This window comes from Bubalus bubalis, chromosome 22 (genome assembly GCF_019923935.1).
Source record: "Bubalus bubalis isolate 160015118507 breed Murrah chromosome 22, NDDB_SH_1, whole genome shotgun sequence".
In the NCBI taxonomy this organism is placed as follows: Eukaryota; Metazoa; Chordata; class Mammalia; order Artiodactyla; family Bovidae; genus Bubalus; species Bubalus bubalis.
Window position 1 is genome coordinate 40,374,099 of NC_059178.1, and position 20,349 is coordinate 40,394,447.

At 44.0% G+C, this 20,349-nt stretch overlaps 1 long non-coding RNA gene across 1 annotated transcript; it reads left to right on the forward strand.

Annotated features, from left to right (window-relative positions):
• Positions 1-12,010: 12,010 nt before the first annotated feature.
• On the forward strand, positions 12,011-15,314 carry LOC123465288. The gene is made up of 3 exons (XR_006640467.1): positions 12,011-12,311; positions 12,651-12,792; positions 14,567-15,314. It is a non-coding gene; the product is annotated as an uncharacterized LOC123465288 (long non-coding RNA).
• The last annotated feature ends 5,035 nt before the right edge of the window (positions 15,315-20,349 follow it).

Genomic DNA, 20,349 nt, shown 5'->3' on the forward strand with positions numbered 1-20,349 from the left:
TCAACTCCCAGAGCTTGCTCAAACTCATGTCCACTGAGTTGGTGATGCCATCCAACCATCTCATCCTCTATAGTCCCCTTCTCCTCCTGCCTTCTATCTTTTCCCAGCATCAGGGTCTTTTCCAATGAGTTGCCTCTTTGCATCAGTTGGCCAAAGTATTGGAGCTTCAACCCTAGGGGTTGAAAATACTTGCTTTACCAGACATACTTGCAACAGGGGAACATAGGTGGAATTTTGTTGGGGCTTCTTAGAAAGCTAATTTTTTTTCTAGTAATGGAGATGGCAATGGCTGGAGCACCCTTTCCTCTTTCTCCCTGACTTGACTCCAGATGCCATTCCAGACCTGGGACAGCACTCCCTCTTATCTGAGAAAGTAAACATGAAGGAAAGGCCCAAAGTGCAGAGACAGCAGTCAGAGAAGTCATTGTTCAGTGGCTGATTGACAGCCAGCAGCAGCTTGCCTCCAGATTTCTGGTTGCGGACTCTAATTTGTTTAAGCCACCAAAAGATTTGCTGGATTTTGTATCCAACATTGCTGGTACAGAAGGTTTCAAGGTTAGTGGCAAACATCTGAGCTGGTCACTGAAGAGAATTGGAGAGGAGAAGGAGGAACATAGGATTATAGATAATAATGAAGGCTCAGATGAAGTGAAATTATTCTAAAAACATCCAATTTCATTTTGGAGTGCTTACTATCTGTGGGAATTAATCAGTTTGATGGGGATGCTAGTAATTTTTTAAATCAAATTTAGCTCAAGTCATATTAATTCTCTGGTTAGATAAACTAGCACCTCCTACTTATTAGGAGACCTAAATAGGAGCAAGATAACTCAAAGAACCCAGTGACACCCTTTAAAGATTCATTATTCTAAGAGGATATGATTCACTTTACTTTTCTGGTGGAAAAGTTCAGATTATTCACAATGAAAAGAAGGTAATCTTGCAAAGCCTATGGCATAACCAAGTGAAGAAGGACACTTCCCTCAGAATACTTGGTTTAGATTCTGTCCTTTTATTCACATAGTACTCTATGAGTACTATGAGTACTTCCTATGAGTACTATTCACAAAAAAATTTTTATGATTAAGCAGTAACTGACAATATATATATCTTTTGCTGCTTTAATAGATGGCTTGTTCCTCTCTTTAATTACAAAAAGCATGAGACCCAAATAAAGATTCCTATGTTTTTAATTAATGAAAATATACAAACTGAGTATTTATGCATATTTACTAGAGCTACAAACTATGACCCTAACAGAAAATTCTAAAATTAAAATTTATATTCACCTCTCCCTTAGTAATCTTATTTATCAATATTCTAACTAAACAGAGCAGGTACTCCCACATTTGTTTCCAGAGTTACTCCAAGCACTAAACATGGCTGGATTTTCTTTTTCTTTTTTTTGGATTTTCTGATAATGAAACATTTATACTTCATGAGGAACAAAGAAGTTCCCCATGAGCACTCTCTTCCCTTCTTCCAAAGACTCATTTTTCATGGTTGTCTCCATAGTTGGTAACTGTGGCACCATGGGAGACACAATAATCCACGTATTTTTTTTAAAATCTATTTATTTATATTTGGCTGTGTCGGGTCATAGCTGTGGCACATGGGCTTAGTTGCCCTGGCAGCGTGTGGCATGTGGGATACTGGTAGCTCCCCAATCAGGGATTAAACCCACATCCTCTGCATTGGAAGGTGGATTCTTAACCACTGGACCATCAGGGAAGTCCCAGTCCATGTATTCTTTTTTTTTTTTTTTTTTTTTCTGTTTGCCTTATATTTTATTTTTTTTTTAATTTTATTTTATTTTTAAACTTTACATAATTGTATTAGTTTTGCCATGTATTCTTGTAATATATATAGAATTCTATCAAGAATCCCTGGAAAGGGGGACATTATCTTATATACTGTCAGAATAATAATATAAAACCATATCTGTCATTTAAACAAGAGACTCTGATTGAATTAAATGTGGTATATCTCAATGGCCTCTTTAAATTGAACTTTAGTGATTTCCTCATTTGTATAAGAATATCAAAATCCTTTGATCATTATGTAGTGACCTTCTTTGTCTCTTTTCACAGCCTTTGTTTTAAAGTCTATTTTATCTGATATGAGTATTGCTACTCCTGCTTTCTTTTGGTCCCTATTTGCATGGAAAATCTTTTTCCAGCCCTTCACTTTCAGTCTGTATGTGTCCCCTGTTTTGAGGTGGGTCTCTTGTAGACAACATATGTAGGGGTCTTGATTTTGTATCCATTCAGCCAGTCTTTGTCTTTTGGTTGGGGCATTCAACCCATTTACGTTTAAGGTAATTACTGATAAGTATGATCCCGTTGCCATTTACTTTATTGTTTTGGGTTCGAATTTATACACCGTTTTTGTGTTTCCTGTCTAGAGAATATCCTTTAGTGTTTGTTGGAGAGCTGGTTTGGTGGTGCAGAATTCTCTCAGCTTTTGCTTGTCTGAAAAGCTTTTGATTTCTCCTTCATACTTGAATGAGATCCTTGCTGGGTACAATAATCTGGGCTGTAGGTTATTTTCTTTCATCACTTTAAGTATGCCTTGCCATTCCCTCCTGGCTTGAAGAGTTTCTATTGAAAGATCAGCTGTTATCCTTATGGGAATTCCCTTGTGTGTTATTTGTTGTTTTTTTCCCTTGCTGCTTTTAATATTTGTTCTTTGTGTTTGATCTTTGTTAATTTGATTAATATGTGTCTTGGGGTGTTTCGCCTTGGGTTTATCCTGTTTGGGACTCTCTGGGTTTCTTGGACTTGGGTGATTATTTCCTTCCCCATTTTAGGGAAGTTTTCAACTATTATCTCCTCAAGTATTTTCTCATGGTCTTTCTTTTTGTCTTCTTCTTCTGGGACCCCTATGATTCGAATGTTGTAGCGTTTAATATTGTCCTGGAGGTCTCTGAGATTGTCCTCATTTCTTTTAATTCATTTTTCTTTTATCCTCTCTGATTCATGTATTTCTACCATTCTATCTTCTAATTCACTAATCCTATCTTCTGCCTCTGTTATTCTACTATTTGTTGCTTCCAGAGTGTTTTTAATTTCACTTATTGCATTATTCATTATATATTGACTCTTTTTTATTTCTTCTAGGTCCTTGTTAAACCTTTCTTGCATCTTCTCAATCCTTGTCTCCAGGCTATTTATCTGTGATTCCATTTTAATTTCAAGATTTTGGATCAATTTCACTATCATTATTTGGAATTCTTTATCAGGTAGATTCCCTTTCTCTTCCTTTTTGGTTTGGTTTGGTGGGCATTTATCCTGTTCCTTTATCTGCTGGGTATTCCTCTGTCTCTTCATCTTGTTTAAATTGCTGAGTTTGGGGTGTCCTTTCTGTATTCTGGCAGTTTGTGGAGTTCTCTTTATTGTGGCATTTCCTCGCTGTGTGTGGGTTTGTACAGGTGGCTTGTCAAGGTTTCCTGGTTAGGGAAGCTTGTGTCGGTGTTGGTTTTTGGATGCTAGTATCTGTCCCCTGGTCTCCTCTGTAGTCAAACCCATGTGTTTTCCAGGGGATGATGGTGACGGTGGAGCAGGAGCACTTCTCAGTGGGTGCATTTCATTATAAACTGACCAGGCAGAGGCTGGGCCACTGACATGTGGGACCTCTCAAAGTCTATGGCGAGAGGTCTTGAAGATTTTTTTATCTTGAGCAGGCTTGTTTCCTCTTATTATCTCTCCATGGTGCTCAGTCTAAGTGCGGAAGGTTAGATGATTCAGGAGGCAGAGTGCCTGGTTCAAAGAGTGGGCCACTGCCAGTTTTTTTATCCTCTCTGGGACTCAGTTTACAAACCGGAAGCACACCATAAGGAAGGCTGGTGATGGTAGTGAGGGATGGTCCTCTTCTGTGTTGGGTCTACTTCTCCATCTGTCCAGCTTCCATTCTCCAGGGTTCCTGGGGGTGCAGAACATAGACTCCCATCCACTGGAAAGATTTCTCTAAGGTCAACGTTCCTGCCAGACCACTAGCCTGGTGTGAGCGTCTACAACCCGAGTCTTAAGGCACACAGAGCGCGAACATACTAGAAGCACGGACCTCTTAATCTTCCAGTGTGCCTCACCTTTGCGTCCCATCAATGCATGATACTGGATGCTTGGGGCTAGTGCACTGGGACGACCCAGAGGGATGGTATGGGGAGGGAGGAGGGAGGAGGGTTCAGGATGGGGAACACATGTATACCTGTGGTGGATTCATTTTAATATTTGGCAAAACTAATACAATTTTGTAAAGTTTAAAAATAAAATAAAATTAAAAAAAAAAAAGAATATCAAAATCCAAGGTCTTACAACATGATAAATTGTCTAGAAACTCATCTTACTAAGAATGATGAGAAAGGCCCAGAAAAGGTTGTCCTGTGATGCCTGAAACACGTTCACAGCTGATTCAGGCCAGAACAGAGGTCATGAAGAACTCTGCAGGAGAGCCATCAGCTGTTAACGGTTCCCATTTCCAGGTGTGCACGTCAGCCTTGTTGGGACCGTCTTTACTTCATCTTTCTTTTTTATGTTAAGGTGATCATCAACTTTATATAAGCACACACAGAAAACTGTTCATTATTAGAACACTCCGTCTGTGGGGTCGCACAGAGTCGGAGACAACTGATACGACTTAGCAGCAGCAGCAGCATTATGGTTATGTCACTCCCTGAAGACATGTAGCGCTATCTTAATACTTTCACTGAGATATTTCCAATATAAATTTTAAAGGAGATAATTATTTTTTTCTACACAAGAAAAATATTTAATTCTACACTATTATTTTTTTCTAATCATGTATTCTGAGGGAAGTGTCCTTCTTCATTTGGTTGTGCCATAGACTTTGCAAGATTACATTCTCTCCATTGTAAATAATTGGAACTTCTCTACCCAACAGTGATGTGAATTATCTTAGAATAACAAATCCTTAAAGGGTGTCACTGGATACTGAGTTGCTGCTGCTGCTGCTGCTAAGTTGCTTCAGTCCTGTCCAACTCTGTGCGACCCCATAGATGGCAGCCCATCAGGCTCCACCGTCCCTGGGATTCTCCAGGCAAGAACACTGGAGTGGGTTGCCATTTCCTTCTCCAATGCATGAAAGTGAAAAATGAAAGGGAAGTCGCTCAGTCGTGTCCAACTCTTAGTGACCCCATGGACTGCAGCCTACCAGGCCCCTCCATCCATGGGATTTTCCAGGCAAGAGTACTGGAGTGGGGTGCCACTGCCTTCTCCAGGATACTGAGTTATCTTGCACTTAATTAGGTCTCCTAATAAGTAGGAGGTGCTAGTTTATCTAAACAGAGAATTAATATGACTTGGGCTAAACTTGATTAAAAATTAGCATATTAGCACCCCTTAGTATCATAAACAGTATGTAGGCTCTTTATACATCAACTATACCTCAATTTGGCCACCTCATGCGAAGAGTTGATTCATTGGAAAAGACTCTGATGCTGGGAGGGATTGGGGGCAGGAGGAGAAGGGGACGACAGAGGATGAGATGGCTGGATGGCATCACTGACTCGATGGACGTGAGTCTGAGTGAACTCCAGGAGTTGGTGATGGACAGGGAGGCCTGGCGTGCTGCAATTCATGGGGTCGCTAAGAGTTGGACACGACTGAGCGATTGAACTGAACTGAACTGATACCTCAATTTAAAAAATGCAAACAAAACAGTATGTATGTTCTTGTGAATTTTCTTAAGAGATGATTAAAGTCCCTTTACTCACCTCCTTCCTAACAATGACCCTGGACATTTCAGCGTAGGTCTTGAGGTACATATTCTTTTTGGTCTCCTCGAGCCTGGCAGGCTATAGTCCGTGGGGTTGCAGAGAGTCAGACATGACTGTCTAAGTAATTCAAAAACAGAAAATAAAATAGGGCATTTATTTTATATTTTGGCTGCACAGTGTGGCTTGTGGGATTTTAATTCCCTGATCAGGATTGAAGCCAGGCCCATGACACTGAAAACGTGAATCCTAACCACTGACGGCCAGGAAATTCCCAGGGAATTTTTTTTAATCTTTGATCTAACAATTCCAGTGTTCAAGTAATGAAATGGAGAATATCCATTTATATGCAAACTCACACATTCCTTCTCAGCAGGGAAAATGTACTTGTCTAAAAAGGAACATACTATTTTATTATTTGGGTTAATAATGTAAACAGTCGAATGTGACTGAGAGTATCTTTTCAAAAGCTGCACTAGAGATGGAGGAGAAAGGGAGAACAGAGGATGAGATGGTTGGATACATCACCTGCTTGATGGACATGAATCTGAGTGAACCCCAGGAGTTGGTGATGGACAGGGAAGCCTGGCATACTGTAGTCCATGGGGCCAAAAAGAGTTGGACATGACTGAGCAAATGAACTGAACTGAACTGAGGGATGGAACTCTATAGCTTTAGAATCTCAAACATCTGAATTGACCCTGTACTGAAAGGCAGAGAAGTAAACATTGCTGGCAGAAAATATTCCACATTCTCTCCTGTGGCTTTAATAACCTTGGAACGGAAACTGGTGCCCACCAAAACTACCGATTTATACTAAAGGAGTATAGGTGCCTTGCGCCTTCTCCCTCAGAGAAAAATTTCTCAATAAATGCTTCGATTCCCTCACAACTCATATGGGACTTTTTCTCCAGCATGTTTCTTCCTATGTCTGAAAAGATTTGAACTCATACTAAAGGATTTCCACATCATGACATTTGAAGGGTTTCTCCCCAGTATGGATTCTTCGATGCTGAATCAGGACTGTACTTTGGCTGAAAGACTCTGCACACACTTAACACGTATAATGTTAAGGACTGAGCTCTGACTAAAGGCTTTCCCACATTCATGACATTTGAAGGGTTTTTCCTCAGTATGGATTCTTCGATGCTGAATCAGGACTGTACTTCAGCTGAAAGACGTTGCACACATTTCACATGTATAAGGTTTCTCTCCACTGTAGATTCTCTGATGTAGATTAAGGGCTGAGCTCTGACTGAAGACTTTGCCACATTCCTCACACTTGTGTTGTTTTTTTCAAGGACAGTTTCCCTGTCTTCTTTCAAACTTTCTGTCTTGTTCACATGTTCTTCTAAACGTGAAACTCTGGGGAGCATTCACTTGAAGAGTGTTAGAAACTTTGTAATGCAGTTCTTTGCCTGAAGAAGTCTTTTGTCTTAAAGCAGATTTCACATTTTTAGTTCTGGTGTCTCTATCTGAAATAGTACACATAAAAGAAAATGTAATCATTTCTTTGTTCAGAGGGAAGGAAAAGGAAATAGAATGATCTGAATGGAGCATAGATTATTTTTGAGAGAGCATGTTTGCAATATAACATCAATGTAGAGCATGGCGCCATGCATGCGTGCTCAGTCATATCTGACTCTTTGTGACCCCCAAGGACTGCAGCCCACCAGGCTCCTCTCTCCATGGGATTTCCCAGGCAAGGCTACTGGAGTGGGTAGCCATTTCCTTCTCCAGGGGATCTTCCCGGCCCAGGGATGGAACCCCTGTCTCTTAGATCTCCTGCATTGGGAGGCAGATTCTTTACTGCAGAGCCACCTGAGATTTTAGAGGATGGAGAAGGTAAGGCAGAAAACACTGAGAAGATCATAAGGCAAAAGAGGTTTACATACTGATGAGGCAGTCAGTGATAAAGATGAAAAGCTCTGTGCAAAAGGTAGAAGGGTGAGTAGGGGTAAAAAGATACTTTAGAGACCAAGGAAAGTCTGGAAGAAAAGAGAGGCCTAAAAGACAAGAAATTCTTGGAGAACAGAGGAGCAACTGAAGGAGACGAATTCAATATGGCAGTGGGTAGCAACAAGCAAGATTTAGTACAAGTATCAATAAACAGAAGTTAGAATGATAAATTAATCACATGATGGGGCCACAACCCCCCTTGCCATTTCATCTGAAGGAGCACAGCTTCTTCAACGCCCACTGCAGCTGCTTTTCTGCAGGCTTGGATTGGTGACATGGTATCTCCTAAGGGATTTCACAAGTTGGTAGTTTCTTTGTGAGCATGTCCTCATTTTGTCCAAAAAAGACCTAGAAACAGTTTGGTATTACTGAGGCTGAAGAAGGGAATCAGGGTGGGACTTGAGGGTAAAATAACAGAAGAAACTATCTTGGGACACCGGAAAGGGGAAGGAAAAAAGTAGAGGCACATCCTGATTTCGGGCTCAGCCAGGTGTCCGTTCGCTACACTATACACCGAGTTGTGCCGAGTGGAGTACGGGTTGTGCCAAGTGGAGTACAGTCTGGGAGCTCGCCCTCAGTGATGCGCCCGGGCTCCTGCTTGTGCCTCGCCCCTCACTCCCACTACCGCCTTCTCACGTGTTCAGCCTCCCCATCGAGCTCCTTCTCCAGCTCCTCCAGCATCTCTACAGCATCCTTTCTGCTCTCTGGGCGTTACTCACGGCCTGCAGCTCCTCGGGCAGGATGGCCAGGAACTGCTCCAGCACCAGCAGCTCCAGGATCTGCTCCTTGCTGCGCACCTCGGGCCTCTGCCACTGACAGTAAAGCTCACGGAGCCGGCTCAGGGCCCAGAGAAGCTGCTCCAGTGGCGGCCGGAGGCCATGTTACAGGCCTGCCTTCATTAACACAAGGCAGTCAGGGTCCCCTGAAGTTTGTGGAAGGAGTTTTGACGACTCTCAATTTTGCAGACATCTGGACTGGGAATAGCGCGGGACCGCTAGGCTTTAATCTTCAAGGAGGTGAAACTCTCCTTACGGACACTCCGTCAATATGATTCAAGAGACAAGTGGAAACAAGACAAACGGTTTTCAGAACATCACAGCTAAAGATTAGAAACGTTAAGATTGTACCAAAAGTATCCTTAATCTTAACAGAAGCCACGCTTTCAAAGAATACTTCCTTCTTTAAGAGAATCAAAGGACTCATAGGCATTCACTTTCATGAATACTTTGCAATTTATTCTGAAAATCATACCCAGGAGGCTGACTGCATATTACAATAAGAGATCAGTCAGGGTTGCAAAGGAACTCCTGGAGAAGAGAAATAAGGGAAGCCTGAGGAAATTTATGACTCTGGGACAGGCTCAAAGGGCCAAATAATTATTTTTAGCCTGCTAAAGGAATAGACTCATGAGATTACTTTGCATGGATTTTTTTTTTTTTTGATGTTACTAACTTTTAAAACAATGTTACTTTGGCATTAAAGGAATCATTCAGAAGAAAAAAGCATATTCCTCCATCTTAATGTATTTCCATATTTTCATGTTCATTATCTACTGCTCATCTGTAATATGTCTTATTTACTTAATCTCTTTATTATAGATTATTTATAATTTTTACTATTATAAACAATGCTGGGAAGCACATTTTCAGAAAAATAGCCTATTTTCCAAAAAACATGCTAATTTTCAAATTATTTCCTTCAAAGATGTCCCAAGGACTTCACTCTTCAAAGGAAGAGTGGCAAAATATCTCACAATTTATTATCAAATAAATTATAGAAAACAATGCATCAAATCACAAGGTTGCCGGCAACATAGTGATGTATGCGGAGCAACAATTACTCCAAGTATCACTAGCTTGTTAGCAGAAGAGGGTGGGGAGACACTTTCCTTAGTAGTATTTTAGTATATGTATCACTAGTAACTGATGACTAATTAGAAATGTTATATGTGCCCCTATTTTTCTTTACTATTTTTTCCCCACTTCACCGAAAACTCTTCTAAGCGCTCAACATATGGCAGTCACCTGAACAAAGCCTGTTGTATGGCTACATAAAGCTTATACCCTAGCAGGAGAGAGACAAGGAGGTTACCAAATAAATGATACAACCTTACACAGTGAGATGCCCCACCACAAAGGGTAACAATGACATTCAGAGAATTTACTAGGTGCCAAGCACTCGTCTAATAAATCTTAACAAATACCAATTCATTAAAATTCCCAGTGACTCGGTGGTTAAGAATCCCCTACCAATGCAGGAGACCTGGGTTCCATCCCTCCATTGGGAAGATCCCCTGGAGAAGGAAATGGCAACCCATTCCAGTATTCTGGCCGGGAAAATCCCATGGACAGAGGAGCCTGGCGGGCTACAATTCTTGGGATTGCAAAAGAGTCGGAAACCACTTAGCAACTAAATAATAACTACAGTATATAAATCCCCACAAAAGGCCCTTAAGGTTCTTTTCATTTCCATGTGGTAGATGAGGAACCTGCCAGGGCAAGTTCAGGTAGATAACAGAGACCAAAGCAAAGGAGCAGGGGTGGGGTCAGAGTTCAGGCCATCCACACTTGGTGCGGTGCTGCAGGGTCCAGAGCCGGTGGCCGGGGTCCCAGCGCAGAGAAAGAGCAGCAGACTCAGATGATACTAGGCCGGAACAGAATCGGGTCGAGACCTGAGCGACAGGAGGCGTTACAGGCCACGTGTCAGGAGCCATCTAGGGGAAGGCCTTAAGCTTAAAGCATCCTCTGGAAGTCGAAGGCGTGGCCCCTGGGACGCACCCCGCGTCTCCCGCACTAGGAGCCGAATCTGTGCCAGATCCACAGTTGCTCTCAGTTCCACCCAGGAAACCAAACCCTCAGCACCGTGCGAGGGTCCCTAATGAACCCGGTGAAGGAGTCTTTGGGGCCTAGAAAAGAAAACAACAGTTTCAAAGGCCCTTGCTGAATCATCTAACTTCGGAGAAAACAAAACAGAACTTTAGGTCCCGCACTTTCACTTTTCACTTTCATGCACTGGAGAAGGAAATGGCAACCCACTCCAGTGTTCTTGCCTGGAGAATCCCAGGGACGGGGGAACCTGGTGGGCTGCCAGACGTCTATGGGGTCACACAGAGTCGGACACGACTGAAGCGACTTAGCAGCAGCAGCAGCTGATGCTCCAGGCCGGTTGCATCTATCTGGGACTTATGACCCCCTGTCCAGAAACCTTCCACCCCCTACACCTGCCCAGAAGACTTATCACCCCCTGTCCAGAAACCTTCCACCCGCTACACCTGCCAGAAGACTTATCACCCCCTGCCCAACTACAAATGCCATCTCAACTAAAGTATACCCAAAACATCCCGCCTGATTAACGTTTCCCTTATCGCTTACACAAACCTCCCTATAAACATGGAGCCTCCCGGATCCCTCTCCGCGCTCAGCCTGGTCGTTAGCCCGACTGTCGCCCCTCCTTGCCTGAATAAAGGTAACCTACTTCTGCTGAGGTCGTCTTTCCTTTTTCTGCCTCGGCCTGAACTATACCTTACCTCCGGTCCCTGGAGGGCAGGCTGCGCCCAAAGCCCCAGATCCGGGGGTCTTTTTCAAAGGGACCGACTCTCTCTTGGAAACAGCTCCTCTAATGAACCGGCTCCCGACGGTCCCCGGACACCTTCCTCCCCCGTCCCGGATGGGGATCGACTCGGTGAGGTCACAAGAGGGGGATTCAGGGGGAACGGGTGCGCGGGAAGGCGGGCAAGCACGCGGGGGGTGATGAGAGGCGGTCTAGCTTTGGGGTCGGGGGTCGGGCGCCCCGGGGTGCCGGGGGAGGACAAGAAGAGGGGGAGCGCGGACGCGCGGTGAGAGGCCCAGAGGTGCGGGAACGTGGTGGGGCCCCCCGGGGAAGCGAGCGCGGCGTGAAGGAGTAGCCGGGGATACTGGGCTGTGAAGGGTATGAAGAGGGGGTGACCGGTTAGAGCGGGTGGGAGGGGTGGGGGGGCTGTCTGAAGGTGGCGCCAAGGCCCGCGGGAGACCTTTCCCCGCCCCCTGGGTGATGGTCGCTTCTCCTAGAGCCCTCGAAGCGCGAAGAGACCTCAACTCAAACCTCCGGCCTGGGAAAGACTGCCCTGCGTTTTGGGGTAGAAGCCTGGGAAGCGCCCGACTGGTTGCTTCCGGTCCCCGGGGTGGACAGGGGGTGGAGATCGGGATGCTGAGTGGTTGCCATGGAGACAAGCCAAGGCCGCCGCCTCCGGCAGCCAGAGAGGAAAGAGCAAAACGCCCAACTGGGACTCCCGTTCAAAGAAACCAGCATTATTACTTCTTAGAGTACTTTTACTTACATCATTTCCTTTGCTCTTCAATCACCCAGTAGGGTTATTCCCATTTTATAGTTTCTGCAAGTTGGCCAAGGTCACGGAGGAGACTCCTGTGCGTTCCACCGCTATGCACAACTTTCTGTAACGCCATCTGCGCGCCTAAGGTTGGCTGCGCTCTAAATATCCTGTTGCGTTCGTGCTAAGTCGCTTCAGTCGTGTCCCACTCTTCGCGATCCTATGGACTATAGCCCCGCCAGGGTCCTCTGTCCATGCGATTCTCCAGTCAAGAATACTGGATTGGGTTGCCATGCCCTTCTCCAAAGTATCCTGGTAAGGAATGGGTTTGATTGACTCCCCCCACCCTCTTCAACCTAGGCTTTTGTTTGCAGAGAAGAACCAATTCTGACTCCCTGTTGGAATTGTTTGACTTGCTTTTCCTTGCAATTGTTATTATAATCATACATAATGGCCTGCCTCAGAGAATATAGGCCCTCTGCCTGACTGTTAAACTAAAGGGCGTTTGTTCAGATCCCTGTCCACATGTAGGTGGTAGGAAGGAAGAAATTAACACATCCCCTGCCGGACACTTGCCCTTCTAGGAAATATTTGCAAGACTAATGGCCTTTTCACTTTGTTTCCTCACCTCCCCCAATCTCTGATCTATAAAAGAACCTGGCATCCAGACCTCAACAAGATGGTTGTTTTGAGACATTCATTTGCCATCTTCTGGGTCAGCGGGCTCTCCGAATAAAGTCGTATTCCCTGACTCACCCGGTAACTTTGACAAGAGAACCCAATGGCGTTTGAAAAGGTGAGAACCCGTGCAGGCACATACATATTTTGGCATCAAAATATATGTATATATTTCCTCAGATAATCTTGAGTAAATTTAAAAATAAATTTCAGGCTAAATGAGCCTTGTAAGGCAATAGTCCCACATATTGGCTCACTCTTCCACCCACTTGCTGTAGGGACTCTTGTAAATATACTTGTAGAAAGAAGTGGGGAATTAGAAACAGGGCAGCAATGCTTGAAAATAAATGATAAAAACAAGGGGAAAAACCCTTTTGGTATGAGGAAAGCAGCGATTACAATAAACAAACCTGAGAGTTCTCCAGCAGTCCTGTGGCTGGGACTCTGGGCTTTCACTGCCGAGGGCCTAGGTTCAATCCCTGGTCAGGGAACTAAGATCCACAAGTGGCATTGGTGCTGCCAATAAAACGAAAATAGAGGCTGGTTTACTCAGTCTATACCAAATCTAGGGGGTTTAGGGAGAAATTTCTTTTTTTTTTTTCCTTTGCTGCTCCATGGGGCTTTTGGGATCTTAAAGATCGAACCTAGGCCCTTGGCAGTGAGAGCACGGGGTCCTAACCACTGGACCGCCAAGGAATTTCTGAAACTTACATTTTAATTAACCTACTGTGATATTAAATTTGAAGAATTGTATTTTGGAAGAAATTCCTGCTTCTCCAGGGTTATTTCAAGGGATAAGATTTTTGCTGAGATAACTGTTAACACAAATAGAAAGACAACCCAAAAGTGTACAAGGGGAAGTATTTATCATGGTGGAGGATAGGTTAAATAACTCAAGGCAATGAGGATTCTGAATCAATTCCTCAAGGCCAGTGCTTGGCAATAGTGTGAAGTCATAGAAGGTAGTTTAAGGAGAAAATGAACAGCAGTCAAAAGCTGCAAGGAGAAGAAGAAACTGTGAAAAACCATATGATTTGGCAGGAAGTCAGCTGTGAGTTCATCAGCTAGGATTCTACCAAATAGCCAGATCCAAGAAGCTAAAGGTTTTTTTTTTTAAAGGAGCAAATGTAAAAGATTGTTGATAATAGTTTACTTAATAGGGGCAGGTTTTTTTTGTTTGTTTACCTTTTATTTTTTTAACATTTGGGGGTAGAGTAGAAAGTAATGAATAGGAACAATGTCCCAGTAGAGCAAGCTGTCAGGGGAAGCACACTGATTGAAACCGCCCACCCTGGCCAGGTACCATAGTAACCTTTTGCATGAGCTGTATTAGGACAGGAGGTCCTGGTAAAGAACATGGAACTAAAAAGCCACCACCAACCGGAAGGGTTCGGAAAAGGTCAAAAGGAGATACCACCTGTCCGACCACCTCCCAGAATCCTTCTCTCTGGCATCCATGTTGGCTGAACAAGGCGTGCACCACCAGGAAGGACTCTGAGTCAGAATGGTTGGCTAAAGACAACCCAGAAACTAATCCCATCACCATAAAACCAGAGACTGCGAGCCACGTGGCAGAGCTGTTCTCCTGGGTTCCCTTACCCTGCTGCTCTCCACCCGAGTGCCCTTTCCCAATAAAATCTCTTGCTTTGTCAGCACATGTGTCTCCTCAGACAATTCATTTCTGAGTGTTAGACAAGAGCCCAGTTTTGGGCCCTGGAATGGGTCTGCCTTCCTGCAACATAACTATATACCAGATGCATGGTGAACACTGGAAGTTCAAATGTAAGATACAGACTCTTTTTATTTTTTTATTGAGGTACAGTTGCTTTACAAAGTTATGCCAAAATGACTCAATTATACACATATATGCATTCTTTTTTTTTTTTTTTAAGGTACAGATTCTTTCCCTTTAGGAACTAACTAAGAAGAAGGGATTGAACCTGGGCCTCCTGCATTGGGAGCATGGAGTCTTAGCCTCTGGACCACCATGGAAGTCCCCTAAGCAGAATTTGTTGGATTGAAGGCTGTTAAGGTGTGAATGACGACTGAGGATGCAGATGAAGAAGTCAGCAGAGGTCTAGTTTTTAAAGACTTGGCAGGCCAGGTAAAATTTTAAGCAGGGTCTTGAATGGGTGACTCACACATATCTGCAATTCAGGTAGAACTCTCTGATGGCAAGGTGAAGGATGGTTTGCGGGGAAACCAAACTCAAGATACTGTGACAAGCTCTGAAGCTATTGCAAGGATCCAGGCTGCAACTGATGGAGGAATGAATGAATGCAGAGCGGGAGAGGATGGAGGCAAATTTAGGAAACATTTGGGAGGCTGCTATTTGTTGAATGAGGACATTAACAAGGGTGGATAGTGTGTCATTGGGGAAGTTGTTTGTTTGTTTTTTTTTTTAAAGAAAACAGTATGAATAGGTTTGACAGTGGCTTATGTGGACGTTTGAGGGATATTTTCAGTAGACTGAATGTGAGGCTAAGTGAGATGCTTTAATCAATATCATACAATCATATAGCACAAAACTGGACATTTTGTGAGATTATGTGAAAATAAATATCAAATGTACTCTATATCTGAATGATTCTCCTGTGTAAACATATTAAACTCCCTATAAATTTTAAGCTACTGATAAACACAGTGAGGGCTTCCCTCATAGTTCAGTTGGTAAAGAATCCGCCTGCAATGCAGGAGATCCCAGTTCGACTCCTGGGTTGGGAAGATCCCCTGGAAAAGGGATAGGCTCCCCACTCCAGTATTCTGGCCTAGAGAATTTCATGGACTATATAGTCCATGGGGTCGCAAAGAGTCGGACTGCCACACAATTGCAGTCATCTCACACGCTAGCAAAGAAATGCTCAAAATTCTCCAAGCCAGGCTTCAACAGTACATAAACTGTGAACTTCCAGATGTTCAAGCTGGATTTCAAAAAGGAAGAAGAACCAGAGATCAAATTGCCAACATCTGTTGGATCATTAAAAAAGCAAGAGAGTTCCAGAAAAACATCTACTTCTGTTTTATTGACTACACCAAAGACTTTGACTGTGTGGATCACAATAAACTGTGGAAAATTCTAAAAGAGATGGGAATACCAGACCACCTGACCTGCCTCTTGAGAAATCTGTATGCAGGACAAGAAGCAGCAGTTAGAACCGGACATGGAACAACAGACTGGTTCCAAATTGGCAAAGGAGTACGTCAAGGCTGTATATTGTCACCCTGCTTATTTAACTTCTATGCAGAGTACATCATGAGAAATGCTGGACTGGATGAAGTTCGAGCTGGAATCTAGATTGCCGGGAGAAATATCAATAACCTCAGATATGCAGATGACACACTTATGGCAGAAAGTGAAGAGGAACTAAAGAGCCTCTTGATGAGAGTGAAAGAGGAGAGTGAAAAAGTTGGCTTAAAACTCAACATTCAGAAAACTAAGATCATGGCATCTGGTCCAGTCACCTCGTGGCAAATAGACGGGGAAGCAATGGAAACAGTGACAGACTTTATTTTTTGGGGCTCCAAAATCATTGCAGATGGTTACTGCAGCCATGAAATTAAAAGATACTTATTCCTTGGAAGAAAAGCTATGACCAACCTAGACAGCATATTCAAAAGCAGAGACATTACTTTGCTGACAAAGGTCCGTCTAGTCAAAGCTATGTTTTTTCCAGTAATCACGTATGGATGTGAGAGTTGGACTATAAAGAAAGCTGAGTGCTGAAGAATTGATGCTTTTGAACTGTGGTGTTGGAGAAGACTCTTGAGAGTCCCTTGGACTGCAAGGAGATCCAACCAGTCCATCCTAAAGGAAATCAGTCCTGAATATTCATTGGAAGGGCTGATGCTGAAGCTGAAACTCCAATACTTTGGCCACCTGATTCGAAGAACTGACTCATTTGAGAAGACCCTGATGCTGGGAAAGATTGAAGGCGGGAGGAGAAGGGGATGACAGAGGATGAGATGGTGGGATGGCATCACCGACTCAATGGACATGAGTTTGAGTAAACTCTGGGAGTTGGTGATGGATAGGGAGGCCTGGTGTGCTGCGATTCATGGGGTCACAAAGAGTCGGACACGACTGAGCGACTGAACTGAACTGAAACACAATGAAGGAAGAGAGAAATCCCTTTATAGTAACATTTAGAGACAGTCACTCCTCAACGTCCTATTTGCCTTCATCATGACAGTCCTTCATCCCAGAATATTCGCTTTCTACCTGGTTAGGAGATTTTAGTGGTGTGGCTCTGTTTCCATCTGTGAACATACCTGCTTTTTTCCTTAACCATGTATTGCAGAGGGAGAAGGCAATGGCACCCCACTCCAGTACTCTTGCCTGAAAAATCCCATGGATGGAGGAGCCTGGAAGGCTGCAGTCCATGGGGTCGCTGAGGGTCGGACATGACTGAGCGACTTCACTTTGACTTTTCACTTTCATGCAGTGGAGAAGAAAATGGCAACCCACTCCAGTATTCTTGCCTGGAGAATCCCAGGGATGGGGGAGCTTGGTGGGCTGCCTTCTATGGGGTCGCACAGAGTTGGACAGGACTGAAGCAACTTAGCAGCAGCAGCAGCAGCAGCAGCAGCAGGTATGTCAGAGACAAGCTGCCATTTTTCTGTAAGGGTTAGATCAAGATATTTAGCTGTAGAAATAAAAAGCAATTTGCTTCCAGTGGAACTACGATTTCCAGAGAGTGGTGGATACGTTACCAAAAGGTGGGATCTGGCTGCTTGCTGCCCAAAAGCCAATACACAGGTCAGATTGGTGGAAAGGAAAACTTGCTTTATTTCAGGTGCTGGCACTGAGAGGGAGGGTGGCTGCTGCTGCTGCTGTGCTAAGTCGCTTCAATCATGTCCAACTCTGTGAGACCCCATAGATGGCAGCCCTCCAGGCTCCCCCGTCCCTGGGATTCTCCAGGCAAGAACACTGGAGTGGGTTGCCATTTCCTTCTCCAATGCATGAAAGTGAAGTGACAGGGAAGTCGCTCAGTTGTGTCCGACTCCTAGCGAGCCCATGGACTGCAGCCCACCAGGCTCCTCCGTCCATGGGATTTTCCAGGCAAGAGTACTGGAGTGGGGTGCCATTGCTGTCTCTGGGGGAGGGTGGACATCTATCCAAAAGCCAACTCCCCGAATGACAAGCAGGGAGTAAGAGCTTTTATAGACAGAGGGAGGGGGCTACATGCAGAAACAGCACAGTCAGCTCAGTGATCTTGAAATTGGTCACTGGTGGTCTGCCCAGCATCATCTTGATTATTTTAGGTATGGTTCTTCCAGGGTCAGTTTGTTTCCATTTCCTTGAGGCAAAGTCTTGGAATTGTGACAGCTTATGTCATGGCTACAGTCAGGTCATCATGTAGTTAACTTCTTCCACCTGGTCGGGGTTCCACTATCTATTAGACAGCTCACAAGAGATGGCTCAGAATATTGATAGCCCTTGAGAAGTAACTAAAGGTCCTTGACTTTGCTGAGTGATGTGGCTAAAATAATAATAAATTAAAATAGACATTTTGCTGAATCATTATTTAAAGAGAAAAAGAACATTTTCAGGCATGCTGAATATATAAAAAAAGTTTACCTCCCATGCATCCTTTTTCAGGAGACTATTGGAAGTCTACCAAATAGAGAGTAAGCCAAGAGAGAAGATATGGATACGGGATTCAACATAGGTGAAATTAAGGAAATTCCCAAAAGGGGATGAAAAGAGATCCTATGTGTCAGTCTGGAGTTAAGAAGCTGAGGGATGGAGAGCTCAAGGAACATGCCTTCAAGGGGCAAAAAGGGTGCAATGGATACCGAGTGGTTTTTTTTTTTTTTTTTTGATATGTTCCAGTGTTGCAATGGAGAAGGCAATGGCACCCCACTCCAGTACTCTTGCCTGGAAAATCCCACGGACAGAGGAGCCTCGTAGGCTGCAGTCCATGAGGTCGCTAAGAGTCGGACATGACTGAGCCACTTCCCTTTGACTTTTCACTTTCATGCATTGGAGAAGGAAATGGCAACCCACTCCAGTGTTCTTGCCTGGAGAATCCCAGGGACTGGAGAGCCTGGTGGGCTGCAGTCCATGGAGTCGCACAGAGTCGGACACGACTGAAGCGACTTAGCAGCAGCAGCAGCGGCAGTGTTGTAATTTATCCTCTGGCTGAAAGTCAGAGAAGAATTAGTGATAGGCAGATAGTAGGCTAAGCAGAGAGGGGAAAACAATGTTATCATTTATCATTAGATCCAGGTAGACAAAATGGTACACAAGAAATTTGATTATAGTATATTAGAAGGCTTAGCTATGGATAATATTTATATAGTCATAGTAATGTAAGCACTGAATTCTGATCTAACCAATATGTATTAGAAGTATATGGAAGGATTGGGGCTGAAGGGAGGGGAATTCTGTGTGTTGAAGGCGCTTGTGGATGTATAAGAGAGCTCAGTCCTTACCTTCCATAGTGTGAACTTAATCAGTTATGTGTGTGTGTGCTCAGTCAGTCATGTCCAGCTTTTTGCAACCCTTTGGCCTGTTGGCCTCCAGGTTCCTCTTCATGGGATTTTTCAGGCAAGAATACCGGAATGAGTTGCCATTTCTTTCTCCAGGGATCTTCCCTGACCCAGAGATCAAACCAGCATCTCCTGCGTCTCCTGCATTGCAGGTGGATTCTTTACCTGCTGAGCCATCCCAGAAGCCCCTAATCAATAATACTTAATGTGAAATATAAAAAGGAAATATCTGTACTACCAGGTTATTTCAAAAGCATAAGTAAATCTCGTAGAAGCAGCTGTAAGAGTTGAAGGTGGATGCATTCCTAGGGAGCAGGAGCTGGGGAAGAGACCACCCTTGTCCGTTCTAGGTCTTGTAGACAAGTTTGTGTATGATGTATATTACGACATCAGTTACAGAGAATAAATATAATTGCACCTCCCCTTCCCCTTTAAGCCTTCTGTATGGAGGCTTCCACCCTCACTCCCTCATTTGTCTTCCCTGTTGCCAAATCTAATTTACTTTCTTTAGTTCTCATCTTCTCAGCATTTCACATTATTAACTACAGTACTTCTTCCACTTTGAACTCTATGCCCTTCATTTTCATTACTGCTCTGTCTTCAGGTTCTCTTCCTTCTTCTGAACACTTCACAGTGGTTCCTCTTGCTCTGCAATCGCACGTGTTAAGAGTGTTCCTTTGGTTCCTGCACTTTTCATGTTGTAGACTCTGGGCCAGTTCATCTATTCCTACCTGTAAGATTTCAACTGCCATCTCTAAGATGCTGCTGCTACTGCTGCTAAGTCACTTCAGTCGTGTCCAACTCTGTGCATCGCCATAGACGGCAGCCCACCAGGCTGCTAATCAGTTCTAAGCTGCTAAGTCGCTTCAGTCGTGTCCGACTCTGTGTGACCCCATAGACGGCAGCCCACCAGGCTCCTCTGTCCCTGGGATTCTCCAGGCAAGAACACTGGAGTGGGTTGCCATTTCAGTTCCAATTTATATCTTGAGCCTCCTCCTCACAGAGCTGAGTGCTTATCAAACATCACTGCTTGTTTGTTTCACAGGCACGTTAAACTAAATGTGAGTTAGGCCTCTCACGCTTGCCTTTTTTCCTTCCTTATTCCCTGGACTGCCACCCCTGTTCATCCATCCCCCCAGTAGAAAGCTGTCCGAGGTATGTCGATTTCACTCCTGTACATGTC